Below are 10,369 nucleotides of genomic sequence, written 5' to 3'. Positions count from 1 at the left end.
GACTTTGTACAGAAAAACAACAGGTGGTCAAATAATTAGCTCCAAAGCCGTAATAATTAAAGTGGGAGAGACAGAAGAGGAGGAGGAGGGAGCGTCTCTCTCTCTTTCTCTCCCTCTCTTCTCTCTCTCTCTCTCTCTCTCTTTTCTCCCATGCGCGTCCCCGTCTGTGTTGTGCTGGCGGGGTCTCGGGTCCCTCCCATCCCCGCGCTCGCCCCCGGAGGCGCGTGCCCGCCGCGGCCCGGTGTGTCCGCCAGGGGGCAGCTGTGTCTCGGTCTGAGGCTGCGCCGCTCCCGCTGCATCACAGAGAGGAAAATACCACCAGATGGCGGTTTAGGATTGCTGCTCTTCTCTCAAGGCGCGGTTCCGCTCGCACGGCCAATTTTCAATATTAAAATACGCACGATATTAAAACGAAAATCGATTTATTATCTTGGAAGGCGATAATCAATTTGGCGATGGTCGTGAAAGGTGAGTGCCTTGTGTTTTTGTCGTGTTTTGTGCGGCGGGAAGGGAGACGGAGCACAGATTAAAGATGGTGGACACAGACAGGGAAGACTGGTCGGTTGGGGGATGGGCGCTAGCGGCTAACGGAGGTGAATGTGCTTTCTCTCTCTTCCTCAGTTACAATATTAGCCTAGCAGAGCCGCTAGCTTGCGAGCTAGCCCCCCTCACACAAAAAAATTTCGGCAACATAACTTGCTAGGAGGGCAAGTGGTTGCCGCAGCGTCGGCCTGTTTTTTACCCCTAAAATTTCCATCCGGCGCCGGAGTTCAGCTTGTCAACAAATAAAGAGCCATGCGGTGTGACGTGTTTTCTTGCTCTTTGCAAGGCAGGATTCAGAGCATCACCTTCTCTCATTTGCACAGCCGTATTATGATTGTACAGTATCGCCCTCCTGCCGTGCTGCTGCTTGCTCCGCTTATCTGTTTGTCACCAAAGCTCAGATGCCACGTTGTTGTTGACATATTCAACCATTTTTTTTTTGCACACAATGTGAGATATAAACGTGTTGCTACTTTTTTCTCTCTCCCTCTTTCCTCCCCTCTCCGTGTCAACATCCAGTCTTCAAGTTTTTCAGAGTAGTGGGGACTTTTCACGTGTCCAATAAACATGTTGCTTTTATTTTCAACAATGACAGCACGTGGATGGTTTTGATGTAAAACTGCAGGACGGACTCTTGCATGTTAAACGGGATTATTATGGCGCTTCTTTCACCTTCCCGCCCCCTTCTGTGCGGGAAGCAGGCAAATACTGAGCGGGGAAACATGAGTCACATTAGGGGGGATGGGCTCCACCAGCCACCCCTACAGGTTTAGACGGGCTCCGGCTCCCCTCCCACGCTGACCCCTGTGCTGCTCACCCTGAGCAGTGCAGTTTAAAGGGGGGGATATCGTTAATAGCGGGTCAGAGTGCCTCCTGGCAGTTTGCATGAATCTCAGATTGTTGCATAACTGCTTTGTTTACAGTCAGCCATGTGATTTCTCATGCAGGCTGTCTTGGATTGCTGTCTGCAGCCCTTACGCCTGCCAACTTGTCTTCCATTATCACTTAGGGTTTCCACGCCACACTGCACAAGTCACATTTCATTTTATCCTGCAGAACAAGTTAAACATTTTGAGAATTGCATGTGTTGATTATTCAGAGTTTTGCTCTCTTGAAATAGTTTTTATTCCTGCTGTGCTATTGACACAGTTTTAAATTAACAACTGTTGGAAAATGTATCAGATCTAGCCCTTCAGATTTTACGGGAAATTTATTTTGAATTAGCAAACATCTACACAGATGAAACTAACTTGACCCCATAACCATATTCTGAATGGAGTTTAGCTTATAGGTAGCCAATATGTATCAAATCCTCCTTAATGATGTATGTATTTATAACATAGCACAATATAGCATGATACAGAAATTCTTCTGGATCATTAATTAAGTGGTTTTAAATAATGAAATAGCCAGACATTAATGTCTGTTTCTCTAATTTAGCTATGAATACCCAACAGATTGAGTACTTCATATCCTTATTGTTGTAATTATCTAAAATTTCAATATTGCTGAAAGCACTCATTGATGTGCAACACTTTTTGGTCTAATGCAGCCAGAAATACTAAAATGGCAAATATATGCACGCCACATTATAAATTGTCTAATTTTCCCCAACTGACATTACATTAAGATTTGTTTTTATTAATTACCTTTTAATTTTCTATTGTATTCCACACAAACATCCATAGAGAAACAACCTGACTGAGGTTAACAATTGACCTGATTTCATTAAGGTTTTTTTTTTCTTTTTAAAATTTCAGGCTACAGTCAACTGGCATCTGTTTTATTGCCACCTAAACCTATTGTACAGCATTGCTAGCTGTAAACCTGTTTTGCAATTAACTAATAATTTATTTAGGTGGCCCATCCACAGAGATTTGTCCCAAACAAAAATGTATTTTAGGATTTATTCAGATGTATGACTGCAAAAAATTCATTCCTGTTTTGAATGCAGCTTTAGAAATTTATGAGTGCACCTCTCTAAGTAAATTGGAATGGTCTTGCATACTCCTCTTTTGTTGCAGTGTTGGGATCCTTTGGTGTGATCATGTACATTTTCATTTAACTCATAACATCTAGCTTTAGTCTCTTTTCCATGTGAGATGCCTCGGCGGGTCTCATGTTTTGATGACAGAGCTCATAGTAGTAAATTTGGACTAATTGTTGTTTATTTTCCCAGCAAAGGGATCCATATAAACCATTGTTGGTTCCTGTAGTAGTGACTCACTAAAACACACATTTGCAATTGTACTACAGGTGTCTGGTTGAAAAAAAAAATAAAAAACATCCACTGCTTGTTCAGCTAATAGGAATCGATAAAGTTGGTCTGATGCCAAACAGAAGTGCTCTCTGTTTGGGTATGTAATGAAGGCGTTCTCAATGAACAAAAATAATGGTAAATAGTGTAATCGGTACTGGATAAAACCCATCTTTAAATATTCACACAGTCTTTGCTTCTGTTTGTGGAATACAATGATGAATATTCAATTATGCACCAGTCTGTCCTTGCCTTGAGCTTGGGAATGAAACAGTTTGAAGCTGACATTCAGTGACATTTCTTGCGCAACTTTTTCAAAGGTGGCTGATGTGAAGAGCATGTTATTGTTTCAACCTTTAGATTTTCACAGAGGTTTAACAGAAATGGTGAATAATCCCTTCTCCTTCGTCTATCCCTTAAATCACTTGGCTCTTTGCCCTGGCTCTTCTAATAGAAAGCATTTAAAGGACATAGAATTACATAATGGCACTTAGTAGTAGATGCACATATGCAGCGTCTTGTAATTTTGAAGGTATTAATAATAGCAATGATTATGTAATGGATATTTGTTTTCAGGGGAACTCATTTCAGGCAGCTTCTGTTAAGGAAAGCTAATGAATGTCTCTGTGTTGCATTGGAAGCTACTGTAATTATCTCATCTAAATGTATTAGAGTTTCGTTTAAGACTTTGAATCAAACTGTAAAGAGCAAGCCTAGATTCTGTATCATGAAGGGTGCCGTTTGATAGTTGCTTAGCTTGAGGCTCTCGCCACTCAGCTGCAGTGTGCTTTTTGTTAGAGCCATATGCTTATAATGATACAGCTCAGGGGATTATGTAATGGGTTTGACATTTGTCGGAGCTCATTACACGGTGACGTTGATTCTAGATGTTGGCTATAGAAAGAGCGATATTTCCAGTTCCTTCTGTTGTCCAGCTCTTGGTGGTTTTCAGTACAGTCAAAGAAGGAAAAGCAAAATATTCCTGCCATCTGCCCTCATTAGCCTGTTTAAAACGCTGTCTTCTAATGCTTTGACCATACAGCACCTCTTTCAGCAATGAAACCAAAGATTATAGTGATGAGAGATAATTCTACCTTACCCTTTATGTCTAATGGGGATAGTATAATAAATCGCATATACATAGGTGCGTTTGGTGCAATGCTCTGACCACATTTAACATACCAACAACCCTAGAGGTCTGTGAAGATGCTATAGAATTACACTTACACTGTATGTAAAAGTGAGACAAGCATATGCACCTTATTTTTTCAGTGAAAATATGAGGCTAAAATAGTGCACTTAAGCCTTGCAGCCTGCTCGTGTCAATATGCGAGTAGCACTGCAGAACATTTTGCAAAATAGTTTAGTCACCTCTGACTTGATTGAGGCTTTCCTTGTCATGCGGTTTCCTGTTGTGTAATTATATGCATTGTTGTTGTCAGACCTGTTGACTGTCGCTTTTTCAGTTGAAGTTGGGAATGAGGTGGCTGTAAAACCAAGTTGACTTGGTAGGCTCATGGTGACAGAAGGATGCAGTAGGTCTAAATAATTTGTAAGACTTCTTCTGGAGAAGCAACTTAGAAAAGAAAGCAGAGAGAATATAAAACATACTAGAAGCATGATATACAAAAGATAGTTGAAACATCAAGTTGCACAGTCCTTTTTGCCTCCATTTACTGAATTTTGGCAGAATATTTCTATTGTTTAAATACTAACACTATGGAGTGTGGTTGTACCTGGTGTATTCCTTCAGCATATTATGTACATTCATTACCAGCACACACAACGTTATGTGCAGTCTCATTAAGCAGACCTTGAAACCAAAGTACAGGTGCACAGGAAATTCCGTCACATCACATTACAATTTATTAGTCTGGAAATACAATACATAGAATTGTGTGATCATTGAAGAATTTAGTTGACTGAAAGATGTGCCGCTGGAGGCATGATAGATGTGTTAAATAATAATATAGAATACATTTGGTTGTTCCAATGTAAATTCATAATTCAAGGAGCTGCAGAAATATCAGAGCCCATACTAGAAGGGAGACACAAGTTTTTATCAATCACAGCCCTGGCAAAGTAAGGGGTGGCAGCATGTTAAAAGAATTCTATTTGAGAAAATGCTGCACATTGAACGTCTTAATTTAAGTACAACTTTGGAACTTTTCCCAGCTCAGACTAGACAACACCGTCACTGTACTGTACCAGACACAAGACTATTTTCCTCTTGCAGGGATAATGAATACTAGTTTTGCTTTATGGCCATAATCAACCTTTTATTGCATGTTTTAATCATGCAATGTATTGCTAAGTTGAGTATGTTAGAAGTTGCCAGTTTGATCGGAAAGGAAATCGCATGTTGTCAACTAACACAGTAATGCAGTGTTGACATAGCGATTGGTCACATAACACAATGACAGCAGATTATATTTTCATTACCAGAAGGCAGGCTATTTTTGTATCCAGAGGCTATTTGTTTAAGGAATGCTATTCAGCTGTCAGGTGGAGCACTAATGATCCTAGGTGTGTTCTGTTGTGTGTTTTGGAGGTGTGGAATCTCTCGCTGGTATTCTTGCATGGCTCAGTGGTTGCTAGGCTGAGCAAGCTGCTTTTACCTGCAGTGTTTGCTGATGCAGACCAGCTATCATCGACTACCACTAGTTTTGGGTTTTTTTTTAAAGTCAAGAATAGGGAACATAGTCCCAAGGACTCATTTTCCAAGGTCGAGACACATCTTTGTCTTTCTCATCCCACTACCTTTACTAAGAAAAAAATACTTGTGTGCAATCTGACAGAAACATACACTTTTTGTGCATTTACATCTTTCAACATCTTAAGTTGGTCCCTGTTTTCTTATACAACTTCCCTACAAGTGTAAAAGTAAGTAGGAGTTACTGATGTTTTTTTGTTGTCGCTGTTTTTTTTTTGTTTGTTTGTTTTTTTAAATTAATAAATCCTTTAAATGAGGATTCAACTTCTCTGGCATGAAATTATTGTAGTTAACCTTACACTGTCTCTACATCAAGGCCATTTCAGCTGCATTTCTTAGTCATCTGTCTCGTGCGTGTGATAGAACAGGCAGCATAGTGACTTGTATTTTACTGCCGCACTGTGTCTGTAAGCACGACCAGAGGTTTTCTTTGTTATGCTTCAAGTTTGTTTTCCTTCATTTTATGTGCGGGGCTACTGTTTATTGTGTATTTAGCTCAAAGCATGTCCACAACAGCTGCTGCTGCTTTGCTAATGTGCTACACTTTCTGTGTGGACGGTACTTAAACTGATCCTGCTGAAGAGATTTGGGAAGCAGCATTTACTCAAGTAGTTAACATTTTGAGGCCCTGGTTCATGAGTATTGACACGTTTTGTAGTTTTAACTCAAACTGATTTAACAGCTACAGTTTCTAAATATATTATGAAACACAAGTTGATAAGCCATGTTTACTGGCTAATTAATTTAAATTCTGAAAGGGACATTTCTTTACATTAACCTTTTGACGCTTGATAATTTTCTTCACTTTTATACTTTTTCAATGTTAAAATAAACCAACTGCACTGCAACTGATTTGAGATGTTTTGATATGTATTGGTAGTGTGTGCCTAAATAAAAATTGCCCAGTTTTTTCCAGAGTGTTTTTAATTTAACTGTGTAATTAATTATAGGGCCTCAAACAGACTTGAATTTTCCAGATGACTCCCTGAAGTTCTAGTTAATTTTCTACTATTTTAAGAACATTACAAGGTCTTTGTAGCCATAGAAATGCATTTGAGTGCAAATGGTTACTTTCACTTCTACTACTACAGCAGGCTTATACGTAGTAATAAGTGTCCAAAGGCATTACTGTCCTTTGTTTTCCTCCTAATCATTAGATGAGCTGGTAATACGTCAAAATTGGCCATTTCTGCAAAAGGTGTAGACACAGTTTATAAGGCCTTGGAAAGTTGTTTGGAAGTATCTGCTCAGTAACCTTGGAAAATGTGTATTATTTTTGCTGTAGACATGTTGCATCTACTGCAGGTGACTGACACTGGAGTTTATTTTGGAGAGTTTGGATTGTGTTAGATAAAACTGGATAGCCGCCTATTGTTTCAGGTTGAGCATGCTGGATGCACTGTCTTTCAGTCAGATTAATGCATCATCCCAGTCATTGTCATCTTATTGACTCTTCAGTATATTTTGCATCCCATAATGGTTCATCGTGCTTCGGGTTAAATTTTTAACATTTTATATTTGACATTGTTTTTACTTTGAAGTTTTGCTTCTGTCAACTTAATTATTCTTTCTCCACTATTTTCCTTTCATGCACAGACGACTGTTATCAGTCATAAAGCTTAACCACACAGTGGCTTGGTTTTTTTTTTTGGTTTTTTTTTGTATTTCATAACGTACGAAGTGTGAATTCAGCATCAGTCAGATTGTTAACAGTAAGGTGTAAATCCATGGAAACATAGGACCAAAATAACACAATATATGATGATGCAGCCACAAACTTTCTTCTCGCTGGCAGCATAATAGGTGAAACATTACTCTGTTGTTATTTCCATCACTTGAAAAACATCCAGTTACATTTACAAAGCGCTGGTGTTTGTCTCGTTACAGCTCAGATTCTCAGGAAGGAATAAAATCAGGATCCATTGGCAACAAAGATATGTGGTTATTTCTGGGAGTGCTTTTCCAATTAAATAATTGATTAAAGGAAATGATTTACGAAACAAGTCACGTTTTGCAGTAGTAGTACAGTAGCTATATTAAATTCTTAGTGAATGGTGTATTTTGGCGCCAATTTTCCACTTTATTGCCCAAAATTACAGAATGTTTTGATGGATGTTGTGGTGTACATCATCTGCCTTCAGGATTTAGGACAGTTAGGAGATGGTGTCCCCGGCCTATGATTGGATTGTTTGTTCTGTTGGTACTGACAGCACTTCATTTTTACATCAGCACTGTAAAGCCAAGCTTTGTAGACTGGAACACCTTATTAAAGACTGAGCCTCAGACAGTCGGCTTAAAGAAATGACTGCCCGTAGCACTTCTCTCACACTGAGTGCAGGAGAGAGTTCAAGGTGGCATATAGAGTCGCAGAAAAGATACATTCACATTTCACATTTTTATAGGCTGATGTTTAGCTGACAGTATTTGTCACAACTATATAGAAAGAACTACAGGCATTGTGCAATCATGGATACACTTTGTTTAACATCCTGTTCCCATTTGCCCTTTTATATTCAGTGTGTATATATATATATATATATATATATATATATATATATATATATATATCGTTGCAAATTGCCTGTAGCAACCTTTAAACAGGTTAGTGGTAATCGCATTGCTTTGCGGATGACTAACCAGTGATAATGAGGCAGTACACATGTAAACATTTACAAACAGTTCAAGGCCAGTGCACATGAGACATAAAAATGTGTGTATATAATGGATGAAAACATTAAAGTGGAACTAGGATTATAACAAATAAGACAGATAAGGGGGAATTAAAATCAGAAACACTACAAAAGCAGCCGGATATAATGAATAAATGATGGAAAGCATTCTAAAGTCAGGTTTAAAGGGTTGGCTTTTAATTTTGTTTAAAAATATTAACATTGTCAGAGCCCTTGACATGCTGTTTCAATAACTCAGAGCATAAAAACCAAAAGCTGCCTCACCGAATAGTCTGCATTTGTCAGTTTCCTAATCCACGGGTGGAAAGAATTTTCTTTCAGAGTATCGGCCAACAGTATAGTAGTCCAGAGAAAGTCTTGGATTTGCATAAACATTGATTGAGAGGTGTGAAATGTATCTGTGGCTCCTCTATGAGTGTAGTCTATGTTTTTTATTAATGAAAAAAGAGGTGATGATATATTGTTGATCTCTTTATGCAGCAATCTAGTTTGTCTGCTGTTTCAAACAGAGTTTGATATCCTGCCTATGGAGACTCTCAGGGTTGATGTCTGGGAGATAAATAAATTCACGTCTTGGCTTGGAAAGGATTTCATTTGTTATTTACGTTCACAGCAGCCAGATCTAAATTTGGCACCAGACCTGCAAATCCTTAAGGTGTCATTCATACAGGCGAGGTTAACAACCGGCTTCTAGCAACAGCAGATACCACCTCCCTAGCATCAGCTGCGGCAGCGTCTGTCTCAGCGGTCAGTGCTATTTGTACACAGTCTTACTTAATATTGATTCACTGGCTTGTGCCAAGTCAATTCTCCGGCTGTAGAGTGGAAAATGAAGTGGTCACAAACAGACGAGAATTGCAGCAAAGTGAGCTACTCGATGGAGCTTTCTCACAGATCTGGAAATAGTTTGGCACATCTTTAGCGGTCTTGCAAAGTCTCACAACCCGTGATGCAGAAAAGCTGAAATCTGGAAAAGTATTTTAGCACATAAAAAAGTGAAAAATGTCTTGGATTCGTGGTTAGGTAGTTTGATTGTATTGATTTCATATGAATCTCACTAAGGTCTGATACAAGTGAAGATGTGATGAGATAGATTTACAGATAAGAGATTTGTTCCGGTTTTGTTCTCTACCCTGCACGGAGACATCGGTAGGTTAACCATCTGCTCTTTCGGCCTGTGTGCGCTGGATTAAGCGGCTTCCCTGCCCACACTGGCCGACTCAAACAGATTATTTACCCATAAATCTCTTTCTTATTCCCTACTGAATGTCTGAATGTGCATTATCTTCACAGCATTGTCCACATACAGAACAAACAGTCCTACACAGTATCAGAGAAACACACTGCAAACTGATTCCTAAAATTGTTGTCAACTGTAGTCAAGGTCCGGCAGGCTTTGTCTGATCACTATGTACAATCACTGATGGGCTTTAACAGTGTTTATACATAATCACCATTTGGCTCGTGTCAATATCAGTGCACATAAATGTGATTTTTACTTTTTGATAATAGAAAAGACACATTCTTCATCTACTACATTGTGTATGAACTGGAAATCAGTCATTCTTTCTTCTGCTTAGCCTTTTACTATTTTCTGCTGTAGAGATGCTGTGTGTAGCATGTGTTAAAAAGGCAAAGGTATGTGCTGTGTCATGCCTTTGTTCAGTTCTCTGTTCAGTCAAATGAACTGAAAATAACTTAGAGTGAAGCTGGTATGTGGTATATGGCCAACTCCTACTTCTTATTTGCATTTTCATTGATGACTTGGTGATGTATCTCCTGTAAATGCCATGCAGTATAATGACTCAGACTCTTTTCCTCACGGTGAATGTTTTCTGTCAGTCTATGAAGTGTAAATGTATAAACACAAGAATTTCTATGGTATCATGACTCACCCAGCGCTTCACATCCTTAATCTCCAGCTATGATTTATCTACATGTTCTATGCTTTGCATGTTGAGTTTGGGTTTCTTGTAATAGGATTCACTAAGTGGTGTTTTTTCTTGACTTTTACATCAACCAGCCATAGTAGTGTTGCAACTCTGAAGTGGGGATGCAAATAGAGCTGCAACTAATAAATATTTTTAATATACTTTATTTTGCATATATTATCTCAATTGATTAATCACTTGGTCTATAATATATGATAATTTCCAAGATGACAGC

The 10,369-nt window shown here is 38.9% G+C and overlaps 1 protein-coding gene across 1 annotated transcript in view; it reads left to right on the top strand.

Annotated features, from left to right (window-relative positions):
- Positions 1-303: 303 nt before the first annotated feature.
- Positions 304-10,369, top strand: part of stag1a (stromal antigen 1a) — a 44,183-nt gene continuing 34,117 nt past the window's right edge. Inside the window, exon 1 of the mRNA XM_023262510.3 lies at positions 304-468. The gene's annotated coding sequence lies outside the window, so the exon portion shown is untranslated. The remainder of the gene's footprint in view (positions 469-10,369) is intronic.

The sequence above is a fragment of the Amphiprion ocellaris genome, chromosome 20 (assembly GCF_022539595.1).
Source record: "Amphiprion ocellaris isolate individual 3 ecotype Okinawa chromosome 20, ASM2253959v1, whole genome shotgun sequence".
In the NCBI taxonomy this organism is placed as follows: Eukaryota; Metazoa; Chordata; class Actinopteri; family Pomacentridae; genus Amphiprion; species Amphiprion ocellaris.
This window is presented reverse-complemented; position numbering and strand designations above follow the sequence as displayed.